Source organism: Scatophagus argus, chromosome 5, assembly GCF_020382885.2.
Source record: "Scatophagus argus isolate fScaArg1 chromosome 5, fScaArg1.pri, whole genome shotgun sequence".
Taxonomy (NCBI): Eukaryota; Metazoa; Chordata; class Actinopteri; family Scatophagidae; genus Scatophagus; species Scatophagus argus.
In genome coordinates, this window is record NC_058497.1 from 18,925,232 (window position 1) to 18,941,089 (window position 15,858).

Genomic DNA, 15,858 nt, shown 5'->3' on the forward strand with positions numbered 1-15,858 from the left:
CATATAATATTCATAAAGCAGACACTACACAGCGTAATTAAGTCTGGTTGAGATATGTTACAGTTCTGGGTTGTTGCGAAGGGAAAAAATATTTATTTACAGTATTCAAATAGGTTTTTCTAATGTCTGAGCATGCCTCTGTTTGTATCACTGAACCTCCACTCAAAAGCTCTGCAAAGTCTGTCTCCGACTGCCAAGACAGAGACAGAAGTGTTCGTCCTGCTCTGTAACTTTGGATGCTCTGATGATATAAAATAATGAATTTATAAAGTGAGAGTAGGATTTTTGTTTTTTTTTGTTGTTCCCTGTGGTTACGGATACCTTTTTTTAGGTTTAGAGCTCGCCTCTTTGGATTCAAGCACAGCAGTAAAAGTTGCATCAAAATATAATGCACCTTTTATTTTGAATGAATGAGCTCCGGGCTTTACACTCGCATGACAACACAGATAAGAGGTTCTCTGCTGTGCTGCTCGGGGAGAGAGAGGCTTATTTATGTTCACGAGCACTGATGGTGCTATTCTTGGCCATTACTGTAAATGGATTCTTTAACTCACATGCGCCTCTTGTAACTAATAAGGATGCTTATTCAAAAAGGTTGCACCTCCATGTTTCATTAACCATACCTCTGAGTTTTTAATCTTGTGATGTTGCTGCGAGACAAACACACGTGCCCCGGAGGAATTCGAACTACGCCCTCCCCTCTTGTTCGCATACATAGCAAACGCTACAAAAAAGAACACGATGTATAAAGAAATCAATAGACTGTGAGTCAGCTGTGTGTCAAGATGAGACTGTTTAAGTGACTCAGTCTTCAATGTGTTTGCCAACCCTGAACGCATCTGCACTAACAAAAAGATATTTGACTGCGAGAGGGAGCGAGAGAAAGCACCGAGACGTCGAGCAGAACTCCCCTGGAGCTACACATCTATTGTATCTGACTTGTGCTCGCGCGCATGCAGGTGCGTTTGATTTTACTATATTTTCCTCCACTTTTGTTTGAAACAGCTTCAGATACGCCGTTTCAAACTCACAAAGCCCTTGTTATTCTGGGACGTGGATGACATGGCGTGGATAGCTTAATTTCGGTGGCTGATTAGAGCTGCGTTAACAAGAATCAGCTGCAGGGATGATATCTTAACATGGAAACATGTGCTATAAGCCTCAAGAATAACCCAAGCTGTTACTCGGCGCTGTCTGTCACTGCCTTCCATCCTGCGTATTCCTGGAAACACTCACTGCAAGACTCAGGTTACAGAAGCAGACCACAAAACACAAGACTGGGAAAGGGAGGCGTGTATGCTCAGTGCTGCCAGTGGAATCTTGAATATGCCAGGGTAATAACTTGACCTCCTCCTCACTCTCCCTTCGATCCCTGATTAAAAACACGTATTCACTACCTACTTACAGAACCCAGTTTTATAAGTTGTAAGCACCATAATTTTGTGCCAGCAAGAGATGAACTGGTGGGGAATTATCCTGTTGTTACGCCTCTTATCACCCTCAAACTTGACAGCTAGGATTAAACTACACTCGAAAGAACAGCTGGGCGGAAATGCCCAAAGAATACATATGGGCGCAAATTGCTTTCACTTGACAGCGAAGTGTGAATTCGATTCTCCTCAAAAAGGGTTAAAAAGGTAACTATGGGAATTATTTTCATTTCTAGGACAGAATCGGAACAGCATGTCTCACGGTACACAAAATATGCAGAGTTATGCAGAGTGCATGACTGTTGTAGATGCTGATTGTTAGGTGTGCGAGGAGGGGGAGGGGGAACAGTGACGGGAACAGCAGTTATGTTCAATTCAGTAACACAAGCTGGTTAATTAGCATTGCCCTGCCGTTCCCTTTGAACCACAGGAGGACAAGTGGAAGCCATCACATTTCTTTGTTCTCAGCACTGTGCGATGACCCCTTGACCACAGAAATCACTGGGGTTCTGTCCACAGAGGGTCAGAGGAAGGCAAAATAAGCTCACCTCTCCACCCCTCTGCTTATTGAAACCCCCCCCCCCCCCCCCCCACCCACAGGGGAATTTCCAAGACCTTTTCCCTAAACTACACCCTCAGCAAAGTACACTTACTGGCAGCAGAGTGAATCAGACGTAGCGCCTACATGTGGTGCAATGACATTTTCAGGATGCAAACCTACTCTGAGTACAGCAGACAGATGTTAAGGGGATGCAGGTACCTACTGCTCTTCAGATGCACACAATTATCCTCAGCTGACTGCCCTCTGAAGACGCAGCACAGATCATTAACCCTTTCCTCTTGTGTACTGGGTTTTAATTAATAGTTTCATGCTATATAATGTGCGAATGAAACACGAAATTGGGTTTATGTACTGCTGCAGAGTTTTGAACAGTATTTTATGGCCCATTTCAGGTTAGTTAAATGCAGTCAATTACGCTACTACTCCAGACAGAGTGACACACACGGGTCAAATATGTTGAAATACGTAAGTAAAGTCAGACAAGTCGTAAGATGCTACAGGTGAGATTTGCTTTTTAGTCTGTGATTAGTAGCTTAAAAGTAGGCAACAAAGAGGCTGCAGAGAACAACCATACAGACAAGGTCATAATTACAACATGGGTGGGGTGCTTTGTTGGTATTTTCTTGCAGAAAGCTCTTTGAACAATTATCTCTTACTATCAAGATGAGAGTAGAAGAAGAAAATGGCGATAGGCTAAAAAAACTTAACAAACAGCTTTTGAGCTTTTGTCCCTTCATGCACTCCACATTTCCACTTTCAGGCTGCACATAGATTTTCCTCTACCTGAAGGTCTTGGGGGCTGTATGCAGTCTGAGAAAAAAGACTGCAGGCACTGCTCAAGGCTGAAAAAGTGCTACTACCTCCTCCGCATGTTTGAAAATAATTATTTTTCTGTTATTGTTGTTTCCTACCATATTTATGGAAGGCACAATAACGTCATTTGTTACCTTTATTTAAATGTAAACAAAGAAATAAATGTCTTCTTTTTTTTTGTTTTGTTGCTGAAGAACCTCTGACTTAATTACATTCCAGCACTTCTAAAAGCAAACCTACGCAGTTTGCTTTCAGACACCATCACTCTCATGAAACAAACTCTGTGCACTTATCCCTTCATACCAAAGCATCTTCTGTACTTATAAATTATGTATATTACAGTGTAATATACAAATGGTGCAATAATGTACATATTATCCATTACTGTCAAATGTAAATAGAAGCACGGGGTATGTACTGTCCATAACCCCCTTATATATGCATATAAAGTTACCTGCTGCATTAGCCATGCGATATTTATTCAGTACACTCCCACACAGTATTTGGAACCCTCCAGATATTGAATGTTGTCTCTGCTTTCTCATACTTGTGTGTACATACAAACCATATTTTTTTACGTTTGCTCCTCTTTGTTTAGCTTTAGTTGTTGTCTAAACGGACAGTAAATGCCAATAAACCTGGCCAATAAACCTGATTTTGATTTGACTAACTCCACCCATATGACTGTTTATGGCTGTGTTGAACAAATGCTGCAAGAAAAAGAAAAAGCATCTGCAAACTTGACCCACTTCTGCTCTGCACCTGTAGTTTCTGTAATAAATTCCCAGTGGTGATCTACATAGCACTGGATCTGTAATCTGCTGATGCACCACTGCTAGCACAACATTTTCGGCACAGTTACAGAAGAGCTGCCACAGCGAAAGGCAGAGCTGCAACCGCTCACAGTCATTACGCAGTGACTTGTAAGACACGACAACCTCACCAGATATCAAGCCCTGGTCTCCATCGCAGGTTTCACATCAGCATCCCGACAAGACGGCGGTCAAAGGTGACTCCAGCTGGCATTACAGGAAAACACCACCTAGAGAACAAAGAGATGAGGGTTTTTTTTGTTCGAATTAGAACATGTTGAGGCTGCTGGTTTAACACATTGTGGGATGTTTATCATCTCCTTCTACACAGTAGTTTGGTAAAGGAGGCAACATTCCTCAACACACAAGCGAAGCAGTCATACATTCATAATCTTATTGACTGAGCTTGCTCCCCTTTCCACTTGGCAGCTTTGGGTGCGATATGAACGCTGATCTGATTACGAAACAACAGGATAGAAGCATAAGCAGTGGGAGAGGCAACAGAAAATCAGAGTCGGAGCTAGCATGACTATGAATGTGTGTCCTGTCATTAATATTTCACTGCATCATTGTAGCTTAAGGAGAACAAAGTGTAAAGGGGAGCGTAATGAAAAATTTATCATATTTTGACACAGCTGTGGAATTTATCTGTGAAAAACAAAGAAGGCCTGGGTCTTTTCTGCTCATGATGAGATTTTTTTTGACTGAGTAAATAAGGTGATAAATGCATCCAAATAAATACTGCATGCTTTAACATACAGTTATTGCCCTCATAAGTACATAGCTGATGGATGAAGATAAGGTTTTCCTTCTCACTTAGGAGGCTAATTTTACAGCAAAGTTTTTCATATATATATTTTTTTTTTTTCGCAGACAGGAGGGAGGTGACTGTCAAGGTCATACGCCTTCAGTTTCTCACTTGTCCCTAAAATTCAAAACAAGCTACATGACATGTTGCAGCTCTGCCTGCAGAACGGCAGCACGCAACCCAGGAGAGATTACCATATCGCTCGCATTTGTCTGCAGAGAGCCTTCATGCATTAAAAAAACACAATTCTCCACTCAGGTTCCTCTTTCCAGCTCTACTGTACATCAATTTGTATTCAGAGAGGGCCTTTAGGCTTGTCACCTTCAGCTATTCATCCAGCCAATGAAGTATTTATGATGCAAGATTTTGCTTTCTGATACGTCACTCCAGTCCTTTTCAATTCATCTAGAGCTGGAGTCAACGCTGCCATGTCAGACTTTAAGAAATGAAGACAAGAAACAAAGTAGGAGCGTAGGTGTCATGTGTTTCACAGTCTATCATTTCACAGTCTATCATGCCATGCATATTAACTGCCTCTACTCGTGTTTATGGCGGCGCTGCGGCCCACTCCAACAGCCAATGTGACAGTGAGTGGTGTGACTGCAATGTGACACTGAGCAACCACTGGGAGGTGCAGAAAGTGGTACATTTGTTTCGAACACGAAGTCCTTCACTCGTCCATGATGGCCTAACAACTGACTTTTTGGTTTTATCTTTGTTTCCAAGCATCAAGTCATCACCTGGCCCGGTGTGATAAGTCCAGTGTCAGCTCAGGACAAGCTGGTCTCACTTTATCTCCAACATGGCTCCCCTTCACAGTATCAAACACTCCACTTCCCTGCTCCATTTTCCCTCTCGCAGCCACACCATTTCACCTCTCTACTTCTCTCGCTTTTTTCTCTCCGGGTCCTCGTGCGACGGGAAAAGACAGATCAAAAATTTCCTCAGTGGCAGACAACTTTGGCCAAAGGACACAGTATGTCAAGTCATTATCCATCATGGTGATTTCCTCCTATATGGGCAGGAGAAAGACAGTTGTTAGGGAGACACTCATGTTCCTGCGCTGCCAGCTTTGTTGCTTAAAATACTCTGGTAAGACAACAGGGGCAGCTGAGACTTCCTTTCTAACCTCACTGTGCTTATAGTCTGTCTGTCAGTCCACACACAGACAAACTGATGTGTGCGGAAAACAGTAAAAATGCTAGTCGGGTTGCAGGAATAATTAGACTTAATTGTTTTTTCAATCTCTTCCATAAGACACAACCTTAACCTTGAAAATCACCTTCATAAGGGACATAATGTGTCTCAAAAGATGAGCAAAACAAGCATCGATATGTGTTTTGTGGACTTAGAAATAGACTTAGATTGGGAATAGACATAAATGTACCTGCAATGACAACATTATCTGTAATAATTTATAACAATTAGCTTGCTGAGAGAATAGCAGAGGCAGGGAGAAATTATTTTCTTGGAAGTGAAGGTGAGATATCTGAAGCAAGCAAGATTTTCTTGGATATTTCCTTGGAAGTTTCTGCCTACAGCAGGTAAAATAGATTAGAGCAACACTGATTTATCTAAAGATGAGAATAATAGAATTGTCTTTTTTTTTACTTTTTGACAAAGCTCACACAAGATTACAAAATACACATTTGGAAAACAATGTCAGAATTATCTTTCTACTGGCTTAAAAAGAAGGGGGGGATTTCTCCTTCTTAGATAACAGCTCTGAAGAAGCAGCAAAAGAAAACCTCTGAAAAAAACCTTCAGGCTCTCATTACATCTGATCCCACTGACCATCTACAGACACAAACCATGCCTTGGAGCTTCAATCAATTATAGATTTGAGTGAACGCATTCATATTGGATGTGGTCGCCTTTCTTTGTGCTCCTTGCTCCAGATATCGACAGAAGTGACAGCAATTCCTGAGCTTACTGACAGGAAAACAAGGAAGCAAAGCATTTAATGGATAGCAGCAGTATGGAAAATTAATTCCACCACAGCCGTGTGAGGAGGTTTCTGTGTATTTATCAAAGACTTTAATTATTTTTTTTTAACTGCCTGACTGGAGTAAAGGTTTTGGTTAAAATTAAAATTTTCAGCACCTTCAGTACCTCCTTGCCTACCTGCAGCAATCACGGTGCCACAGATGAAGACAAGCAATAAAGCAGCTGCAGCTGTAATACGCTTATTAAAGGACATTCTCAATGTCATCATGACTCAGCAGCGGGCTGACAAAGCCTCATTCAGGAAAACAGCAATGCTGTTCAGAGGTGTAGAGTAGCCTGATAGCTGTCATAACTGTGATGTCAAACTGATCCTCAGCAGATCCAGGAAACTGAACGCCCTCAGACCATTCCTCCAACCCCCCCAGGCTTTACAGTAATTTACTCTTCATGTCACCACTTTGATTAATGACTTGATTTACACCCAAGATCATACGCGCTACATGACAAGGTATCAATCATAGTACTGTACGTATTCATGGATTTTCAACAGCTGTGTTGCCACAGTCAGAGGTAATTACATTTACCTAATAGGGCCCCATGAACAGCGATGCCCCGAAACTGTGAACATATTGAAAATATGTCACTAACTGTGGACCTAATGAGTTTAAACACAGCAAATACATCCAGTTTCTTCTTCAACAGGTGCAAAGTTCCAGGAGTCAACCGAGGACAGAACCGCAAGAGTGAGGTAATTATTGAGGATGAAAAGCTATTTTTGTCTGAGCCATTTCTGCTAATCGAGACAGACTCACTTCAGACTCTGATGAACGCTCGTCTCCCGCTGGCCCAACTCGAATCGAGCTGAGCTCTTTACTTAAAATGAAACAAAAGCAGTTTCAAGGAAAATTGCTTTTAGGAGCAGTTTGATTAAATAATTCGCTGTTTATTAGCTTGTACAAACCTTTGGCATTTGAGGTCAAAAAAATATATGAATGTTTTGTGTGTGTGTGTGTGTGTGTGTGTGTGTCTTCCCCAGCCAATCAATACTCATGAATTTGGTGATGCTAGAGGGCAAATTACCAAAAAGAATAAAAGGCCTGGCTTTTTGCATTACAGTTAGACTAAATCAGACAAAGCTGCTGGATCACATGGTGAGGTAACGCATCAGCTCAAGGTGCATAAGCTTTTCTGTGAGACTTTATCCAATCACGTCAACACGGGTTAAGTTACAGGTCTGAACAATCCATCGGATTTTGCTCACATTACAATCAGGTCCTCAAATCCCGATATGGAAGTGCAGTCTTTGTGCTGAGGTTGGAACTCTCCAGTGAAGCTAAACTATAATGCATCTGGCTGATTATTACTGTCATTATCCGCTAATCTGCCTGTTGTTTGTTTTAATATATATTGATTAATACATTTTCTGGTCTATAAAATGTCAGAAAATAGAGGAAATTGCTCATCACAATGGCAAATTCTGTTAGTCCACCGTCAGTTCAAAACCTCAATATATGAAAAATTATAAAATGCTTCTTCAATTAGCACTTTCGAGCTTGTTTTTACTCTGTGAAATGTCTTTGAGATAATTTTGGCTCCAGATAAATTAGAACACACTGGGGAGGGACTGGACATGTTTTTGAGATACGATCAGCCAAAATCATGTAAAATCTTGTTGTCGGTCATAGTTTGCTAAACATCAAACATCCTAATATGTTATTAATCCAAAGCAACTGGCAAGTAATGAATCATTTAATCTAAGATTGCAGTGAACTGATATAAATAATTAAGTTAATTTTGCCTTTGAGAGTGTGGACATTTTTATACAACTAAATAAAAGAGAGTGTAAAATGGAATAGTGGTCTCCTTGTCCCCTTTATGAGGCAAATCCAACAGTAACACATTAAATTAATTCTTGGTCTTGAAAATAGTATTTTGACCAAAGTTAAGGTCTACTTAATACATGTTCTGTTACCATATCACATGCCCTTGACTAAAGGACTTCTTGGCCTAATGTTAATGGGGAACTCCTGATTTTACATTTCAAAGCGGTTCCAGATCTTGGGGAATACCACTGCATATGTGAGAAAAGTTGTATTGAGCCTTCTGTGGCTCCACAGGAAGCTGCGCGATATCTGATTAATTGCCTCAAGAGATGTCACTCGGGTCAGCTGACGATTAAAAGTTTAGAAATGAGGGAATGAAGAAACAGACGTGAACTCACTTCGCCTCTGTGGTTCGCTCCTCATCTCTGATTTAGATTAGCGGCTCCAGGCTACACGTACATTCACATAGAGCTAATGCACCCGAATTGCTGACTGCACCGTCAGAAGTCCAGCTGCATTGTGGTTAATGTAGGCGCAAGGTTTTGACGAGGAAACAGAAAGGTCACGAGTCTGCTGATGTACCAACATGTTTTGTACTTTATAGTTATCATGCTGACATTAAAAAAGGAGCTTTTTTTTTTTTTTTTTTTTTACCACCCAAAGTGCCATGTCCCAAACAATGTTAATACAAAACCAGCACCTTCGTGGTCACCCCTGCTGTGGTGAAGGTAAATCTGTGTCTCGGTGTTTTTATGATAGTTATAAAAAAAGTAAAAAAAAAAAAAAAAAATCCAACTATATTTTCCCACAATAACAAATTGCTCATCTTAATAACAAATTGCTCACTAGGATTAAATTTCACATCCCTAAATCCCAAAAGATGGCTTTGCAATATGGTTCCACCAATTACATGCGTAATCCTTCCACAGGCAGGTTTGCAAATCGTAACACACTATGCGCAGGTTTTGGCACCATCACCAAACCGCATGGTGCAGTTTATGGAAATTTTCGGGGATTTGACGTGTTCATGTCACATGAACAAAACAAAATATGATGACGGCTGAAAGGCAGCAGCATCTAAATGTGGCTGTGAGAAGAACATGACATTAATATGAAAGATATTTTCGTCGTGCTATCATCTGGACTTGCTTGGTTGAATATTCACATCTAAAATCATTAAATCAGCAAATGTTGCAAACAGCAAGAACACAAACGAACTCATAATAACGAATGATACAAATTTGGATCACCCTGCGACTGGTTAAAGACAGCGGGATGTGGTGTTGCTGTCTGCACGTCTCACGCCAATCGCGTGCACCATCACTTCGGTAATAGTGACTCTTTGATCATTTTGTGCAGCCATAATACGAAAAGACAGGTCTGATACACTAAATGAAGGTTTTACAACTACCTCTCCTGCCCCATTGAGCTTTAACCTGAGAATGCAAATCAGCTTCATGAAAACCAAGTGATTTCATGGATCACTGACTCCTACATAAGCATATGGTCTGTAGTCTCCGGGAAAATGAATCATAGAGGACGGGATATACATATGAATCTTACCTTAATCCGTAACTGTTCATTTTGTAATTACTCAGCCATATTTATGGCTCTTGCACATCTATGCTGCAGCATCACAGCGTGCTGCATTGTACTCTCTGGAATCATTAAAAAAAAAAAAACAACTCAAGGAAATTCTTGCAAGTTTTTTCAAATGGTTATATTATGCCATCAGCATTTACAGTATGTGTTAAAGACATGGTTCTCTGTTCACAAATTCAAGCATGAAGATTACAAGGGCTTAGTACGACAAGTATAAGCACATGCTGTTACATACAAGCCTCTAAGCAGGGTTAAGAGAAAGTGATAGGGCTCCCGGCTTGAGATTTTGTACAAATAATTGAATACTTAAAAAAAACTGCAATAAAGTGTTTGCAACTTTGCTGTGTATTCCCTCTATAGAGATCAAGGATTCTGAGGGATTCTGACTCAACAAATTTGAATGCTTTTGTTATTTTTACTACCCCCTCTCCCCCAGTAAAGTGGGAGGGCAAAACCATTTTACAGAGCACCAAGCGCAAGCGTAATTTGCTAAATGAATGTGACAACTTGCCTGCAAACAAGAGCTGGGACTAACTATAAATCACACAGGCTATCCAGATATGTTTTCCTTATTTACCATCCGCAATTAATGTCAGAGTTGTGCCCGAGTGCTGCCAGAGCTGTCACTTTGACAGGTGGTGGAGGTGGTGAGGCAGCAACAAAAAAGGTTAAAAAACAAGGGCTCTTCATTCCTTCCCATTGTGAAAACATCCCAATTCTGTCCTGGGTTGATAAGTGCTCAGGTTTCTGTAATTTGTGTTTTCGTTCTTGAATTTATTGCCCACTATAACAGGATTTGTCTGTCGAGACAAGAGTCAGAATGAAGAGACCAAACAGGGGAGAACAGGTTTGATAGTGTTTCCAATATGTCAAAGGAGGAATACAAGGAGCTTATCTGATTTCGTCAGGTGGCTCACATATCACTGGTGCTAAATCTAAAAAAAAAATAATTTATTTCAATTATTTTATTGGCTTTCCTGTAACACAAATTAAATGAACTAAGCTGCACAATAAGAACACTGTGAAGGCTCAATCACATTAGGCGCAGACTGAGCTGTGCTTTTGCATACCACTTCATTTCACCCGTGCTTTCATTCACTGTCAGGCTTTACAAGTTCAACAGTGACACGTTGTTTTATATATCATACTGACTACATTTGTCTGTAGTGATTTGTTCTTCCTGGCTGTTTTAATTTTTGACCTGTTTCTTACCTGTGTCCTGACATGGTACAGCCACAGCAAAACGGAAAGCTGGGCACTGGTTTACCTTTGTAGGCGAGTATTTGTTCGGACCAACTCATCTGGACTCAAAAGGGGAGCACCAGAGTTTTTCTTTCATATATGTTACTATTGTGTTTTTAGCCACACAAGCAGCACGAGTCTGTCAGTCCACCACTTTGGTCCAGATTGAAATCTTTCAAACGAAACTGTATGGACAGCCATGAAATTTGGTAAAGGCAATCACGTTATCCTCAGACTGAACTGGAAGTGATCAGTGCAGTACAATACAATAGTACAGTACAATACTTTGGACAAGGTATGAGTACTGGATAAACTAATGACTTTCCCATTAGCCTTGGCTGTACAAAACAAAAAATGTATGTAGCGGAATCATGGGAGCTGGTAAACAACAATTAATGGCAATAAAAATCTATCTGAAGTGGACTGCTACCTTAAATAAAATTATGGATTTTTGATTATTGGAAACATTTGGAACAACACAAGTACATAACTCAACAAATCATGCAACAACTTTTTAAAGCAGAAATCCTACATATTGTGCCAGACAGGTTTAAATGTTTCGCCTTTTAACTCGGTGTCCAACTCTATTCTCTAGAAATTAAGCTTATATAGCACTAATTTGCAACAGCAAATATGCTGTGAAACCAACGAATGCCACCTAAATAAGATTTTTATTAACATAATGAGGAAAGAAGTGTTTATGTATATCTGGCAATTCACTAAAGGGATGTGAAAAGTGTTACCTGATAGCAAATTTCATTTGTTCTCCGAGCAACTAAAGCATAATTTACCCTTTGATTTTGTGTATGTTTAAGGACGCACCGCACTTGGTTAAAGCTAAGGAAGGATTGTGGACACGGTTAAAAAAAAGGTAACAGTGACTTTAAACACGATACTTGTTGATTCACACATTCTTCTTACTGTTTAACCGACGAGAAGAACAATTTTCTCTAACCTTAAGTGCTCCTTTTGCCTAAACCACACATGAGAAAGCGAACCTCAGGCTCTGGAATCAAAGTCCTGCACACTTTACTCCCCTCCAGTCCACCATGACCACATCCCAAACATTTACAAAAATGATTACTACCTTCCCCCAAGGAGAAAATGTGACTTGTGAGTGTAATCCAAACAGGTTTCCATTTAAAGCCTAACTGTGAAGATAAATAAATAGCTTAACGATATAAGGTCAGCTGTTTCTGATTTGGACATCGATTCACGGCAGGGAAGAAACAGCTTCATTAGCTCAACCTGTTAACTGTTAAATGTGTTTACCTTCAAGTTAGACTGGTTTGTTTTTCCATCAAACCGAGCCAATTAAAGCTCCGAATTTGTGTCTCTTGCTCCTGAGTTTCTCGGCTCTTGACAAATACATGAGCACAAATTCTGAGTTGTTTAATAAATGACACAGAATCTGAGAGAAAAAATATTGGAGGAGTTCTCTACAAAGAAAGCCTTGGAAGTAGAAAAAACCTCCCCAGCTCCTTCAAACAAATACTGAGAACCACCAGGCTCCAAACATCAACTATTAATCACATTTGAAGCTATGTGCTTAAAAGTGAAATACCCATAACACCTCACTACCCCATATGGTCTTGAACTACACAAAAAAGGGAGCTTTCACTCAAAAAGTTAACTTAGAGTTAAGAGTTAAGTTAATTAAGAGTTTACCTGGGGTCAGCTTTCATGTACTCCACGGTAATATTAAATTCTGTTTCACTCGTTCAACCTTCTTAAGCAGGAACTGAACAATTCCTGTGCTTCACCACAGACAAAACACAAGGCAACTTCATCATTTCCACCCTCGTTTTACTGTTTTGCTCAGTGTTCATTTATTCAGCTCAGGATGTTCATCATTTGCAAATCCAAGGTTTAGCTGATTACAGAAAACAATTACTGTGAATGGATGCTCTATCAATAGATGAATAAAAGTCAGCGTTCAATATGCTTCAACTTTATAATGCAATCATTAACAGGAAGTGCGTATATTTGGAAGAGATTAAACTGAAGGTGAATTTTCTCTGGTCCCTTTAACATAATGCATATTCCTGAAGCTATCTTGGTTTCTCATCTCTGTATGTATTATTGACATACTTGGAAGATAATGTTACAACAAGGTCTTTGGGATCCATCCAACTAAAATGGATACCTGTTTTTTGTTTTTTTGTTTTTTTTACTTCAGGACTCTTGCTGCATTTGACAGTTGTAAACATATGTATCCTGCTGGCTTGTCTGAGCCAGCCATCTATAATGGATATGAATCTATGTGGGGTGGAACAAGTCACCTCTGGTGAGATACTGGAACTCTATAAAATGTTAAAATAGGCCTCTCTAAATATTCTCTGCATTTCCATGAATAAAACCTAGAGCTTAGAGAGTGAAAATGTCAGTCACTCAGTGCCAGGCCTTCAGAGACGTTAGCGTGGAATGAAAAAATATATTTTTTCTTTTAAATGTGTGTCACTTTGGAGATCTTCTCCACCTTGGTGGATTCAGTCAGTATGTAATAAATTGGACTACATCTTCTTCAACACATTTGCAGTATGCTATTGATTTCGACACAGCAGTTTTTATATATTTCACACACACTGTACATTTCTCCAAGGATTTGAAAAAAGCTTTTTCCCCAAACTGCTACATTCTATGAATAATAATACGTCGAGAAGTTAAAATTGGTTTTAAGACATTCCACGGCACATAGATGGTTTCCCTTGAGCTCCCCTTGTTGCTGTTTGTGCTTGTGATTGCTCTGTTTGAATCCTTTTTGATCTCACTGAAGCAGTTGACACCAGAGACCAGGTCATCCTGCTTGAAAGCCCCGAAAAGGGTTTATGTCACAGTTACTGCCCTTCAAACGGTTCAGACCATAACTTGCCGATCGTTTGCTTCATGCTGCTGGTGGTTGTGCATCATCTCAGCTGTATTTCATGTTTGTATGATTCCTGTGGTTTGAGCAAAGCTCCTTCCTCAATTAAACACTCTTTATCTACACAGGAGGCTTAAACTGATATTTAAAAATGTTTGCAATGAAGTTCTGAATGCAAGTTTAATTATATAATAAAAGATTCTGTCAGCACATAATGAAAGCCAATACCAAATGTTCATTTTCAATTTTCAATTTTCAATTTTTTAGGCTACACTGATTTCCATTGTCAGCCACACTTATCTCTGCACAGCAATAACACTGGATGATCCAACACGGTCACGTCGTTTGCAAACACAATATCTGTTTCCCCAGTGAACACCCACTAGTTCCAGGCTTAAAAAAAACAATAAACAAAAAAAAACACTAAGAACATGTTTAAAAACCTTTTCACTAAAAAATTCATATACACTCTGTAATTAAATAATTATAACTGAATCCCATCAAATTACACTAGCAGACTCGTCTTAATGACTGGCTTGAAGATATAAAGTAATGTCTCCAAACTTTCTGCAAGAGGGTGATAATGAATCCAGGACTCCTGATTTCCACCCACTTGTCTCTATTAATTTCTTAAAAAATAGACAAAAAACAAAATCATCTTTATGGAAGCTGCTGTTAGATTTGTGTATCAGAATCTAGGGTTTACTTTAACTCTGATCAAGAAGTAAGATCTGCTCTGTTGCGCTTCCTGCAGTTTAAGTACTTAAAACATATGGCCTTTTCCAAGCATGAAAATCAACCACGCTTTAATTTAATCGAATTTTCATCAACATGACTCGTAACACCACTTGCAGTTGTATATCTGAAGCCAAGCAAACAAAGAGTCAAGCACATATTTGCAACTGAAACTAATTTGTGACTTTTCCCTTCCATACTCTCTGACTATGAAACTTAGTGAGGGGTTTTGAGATGTAAAAGTTATCAGCACCCTTAAAAATATCTCTCAAACTACAGTTTTCAGACAGGCCTACTGGGTATAATTAGCTTCTACTTCATCCTGACCTTCTTATTTGACCTTACCTTAAATGGTTTCCTTAAATAAATCTTTCTGACTAGTTTATTGACTTGTATGGATCGTCCGAACGATTTTTTTTGTATTATGTATGCCATATTTGGGCTTGGCTGTGGCAAGCGGTAAAGAGTTGATCTGAGTAGCCGATTCAATCTATGCAACACAATCCAATCCGCGTGTTGAAGTGTCCTTGAGCAAGAAACGCAAGTCTCGCATGGCTGTACTGCTGCCATTGGTGCACTGTATGTAAAGCAAGTGATGAAGGTAGCTTAGTTTGTGTTACAAAACAATGACACCATTTTGCTTTCTCGTCTCGCAGGTTCCCATGGATCGTGGTTGGACCTCCTGCTGTGGTCCTGCTTGAAACCTACTGCAATTATTACTGTTTAGTCATAATCTGTTTTAATTCTAGTACTACTCTACTGCAGATGCTACCATTATTATTGTTACTGCTACTGCTATCATAATCACCATAGTACCTTCTGTATACTTCACTATCATTATCATATCTACAGTCCCAATACTTCTGGTATTATTACTGCTGCTATGCATCACTGCTTGTGTGCTCCTTCTCTCAGGGTTATTTGTGGTTACAAGAGCCACCAAAAGTAGAACAGGAACCAGAGCCTTTAGCTATCGAGCTCGTTTCCTATGGAATCACCTTCCAGTTTCAGTCCTCATGGGGGTCTTGTTGGGTCTCTCTGTCCAAAAAATTGAATTAAAGAGTCTGGGCTAGATTTGCTAATTCGAAAGTATCATGAGATAACTTTTGTTGTGATTGTGTGCTACGTAAATAAATGAACTGAAACCTGAATTGCTCCTCTAGCCGGCTATACTGAAAATATTATATATTATATATATTATGTATTTACTCTCATTTGTCA

General features: G+C 39.7%; 1 protein-coding gene across 4 annotated transcripts in view; it reads right to left on the reverse strand.

Moving 5' to 3' along the window:
- Positions 1-15,858, reverse strand: part of lrfn1 (leucine rich repeat and fibronectin type III domain containing 1) — a 149,514-nt gene that overhangs the window by 19,638 nt on the left and 114,018 nt on the right. For all 4 annotated transcript variants that reach the window (XM_046389431.1, XM_046389433.1, XM_046389430.1 and 1 more), the window contains one exon: positions 3,749-3,847. The gene's annotated coding sequence lies outside the window, so the exon portion shown is untranslated. The remainder of the gene's footprint in view (positions 1-3,748; positions 3,848-15,858) is intronic.